General features: G+C 34.1%; 1 non-coding gene across 1 annotated transcript; it reads left to right on the top strand.

Annotated features, from left to right (window-relative positions):
* The first annotated feature begins 474 nt into the window (after positions 1-474).
* On the top strand, positions 475-665 carry LOC117284081. The gene has a single exon (XR_004515159.1). It is a non-coding gene; the product is annotated as a U2 spliceosomal RNA (small nuclear RNA).
* The last annotated feature ends 1,640 nt before the right edge of the window (positions 666-2,305 follow it).

Genomic DNA, 2,305 nt, shown 5'->3' with positions numbered 1-2,305 from the left:
ATATTAGGAAAGTAGAGCAAGCTAAAATAAACAACCTGATGCTAAATCTCAAGCTTCCAGAAAAAAAAAAATGAGAAGGACAAACCCAAAGCTCATACAAGGGAGAAAATAATAAAGATCAGAGAAGAAATCAATGCAATGGAGACAGAACAATACAAAAAATAAATGAAGCAAAGACTTGGTTTGTTGAAAGAATAAACAAAATTGACAAACTCTTAGCCAATGTTATAGAAAAAAGGAAAGACCCAAATCTATGCTATTAGGACTGAAAGGGGTGAAATTACAACTGACCAAGCAGAAATCCAGAGGATCATCAATACCTACTTTGAGAACCTATATGCCAATATGATGGAAAACACAGGAAAAATGGACAGATTCCTAGATACATATGAATTATCAAACTCAAATGAAGAAGACCTAAAAATTATTAACAACTCAGTATCAATCAATGAAAATGTAATAAAAAACTTACCAATTGCTTCTCGGCCTTTTGGCTAAGATCAAGTGTAGTAAAAAACTTACCACCCCCCCCAAATTAGGTCCTGATGGCTTTACTGCTGAATTCTACAAGACATTTAGTGAACTATTGATATTACTCTTTAAACTCTTCAATGAATGAAAGGGAAGCAATGCTTCCAAATTATTTCCAGAAGCAAGCATCACCCTAATCACAAAAGCAGAGAAAAACCCACCCAAAAAAGAGAACTATAGGCCAATGTCAGTAATGAATGCATATGCAAAAATTCTCAATAAAATACTGACAGACAGAATGCAGAAGTTCATCAGGAAGATCATACACCAAAGATTCATCCCAAGGATATGGAGTTTGAATATTTGCAAATCAATAAATGTAATATGCTATATTAACAGAGCCAAGGACAAAAACCTTACGATCATCTCAATACATGCAGAAAAATCATTTGACAAAATCCAAAATACATTCATGATATAAACCCTACAGAAACCTGATAAAAGTCATCTGTAAAAAACCAAAAGCCAACATCATACTAAATGGTCAAAAACTGAAATCCTTCTCAGTAAAATCATCAACAAGGGCTGGGGATTTAGCTCAGTGGTGATTCCACCTGCCTCGCAAGTGCAAGGACTGGAGTTCAATCCCTGGTACAAAAAAAAAAAAAAAAAAAAAATCAGGAACAAGACAAGGAGGTTTACTATCACCACTCCTGTTCAATACAGTTTTGTAAACATTAGCCACAAGAATTAGACAAGAGAAATAAATAAAAGCAATAATGATAGGAAACAAAGAATTTAAATTGTCATTATTTGCAGATGACATGATGCTCTACTTAGAAGACCTCAAGAACTCCACCAAAAATCTTCTAGACATATTAATCAAATTCAATAGACTAACTAGATACAAGGTCACGCACAAAAATCAATAGCCTTCCTATGAACAACAGCCTCACTGAGAGAGGAACTGGAGAAACAACTCCTTTTATAATATCTTCCAAAATAATGAAATACCTAGATATCAACCTATAGTGAAGAGTTTATTCACTATAAACATATTTTGGGCTTGTCCTTGATTTTGATTTAATTCACATAGTTAAAGGTGATAGATTAATAACTACCACACCTGTCATTTTCTAAGCTGTGCTTGATGCTATTGTGTTGCTGATTATATCACTTGGGCTAAGATGTTGTGATTGATCTAATCAGTTGTCTTCCCTGATACAATGAAAATGAGATTGACTCAGAGACATTAGAGACTCAAAACCTAAAGACCTGGTATATCTGGAAGATCAAAGTATTAACCCAGGAATTAAAAAAGGGACATGACTAATGACAAAAATAAAAATGAGTAGGCATTTAAACAAGGCACAAACACAGACTTCCACCCCACTAAAGATAAACTCTAGGGAAAATGAAGTGGAAAACTCTGACAACCATCTGGACACCCTGTACAGGAAGTAAAAGAAAAGATAAATGAGGCTCTAGAAAACTTCAAAACTGAAATAATTTCCCAGATAACTACAGCAATGGTGAGAAGAATGAAAGACATGATTAGATACTCTAGAACAGAAAGATTAAAAAAAAGTAGATGAGCTTAGGACAATGATGGAAACCATGAATGCCCAGCATAGGAAAGAAATGGAAAACTTGAATGTCCAACATAGGAAAGAAATGTAATCCATGAAACAGATATCCAGGAGGTTAAAAACTCTACAGAAAGCATTTGCAACATGATAAAGGAACATGAAAATAGAATTTCAGATATAGAAGGATTTCTGTCAGTGACCAAGAAAAGACAGATCTCTTAAAAACAGTAGGGGACCATGAGAAA

This window comes from Fukomys damarensis, unplaced genomic scaffold (genome assembly GCF_012274545.1).
Source record: "Fukomys damarensis isolate Sample0158 unplaced genomic scaffold, DMR_v1.0_HiC HiC_scaffold_33, whole genome shotgun sequence".
Classification (NCBI taxonomy): Eukaryota; Metazoa; Chordata; class Mammalia; order Rodentia; family Bathyergidae; genus Fukomys; species Fukomys damarensis.
This window is presented reverse-complemented; position numbering and strand designations above follow the sequence as displayed.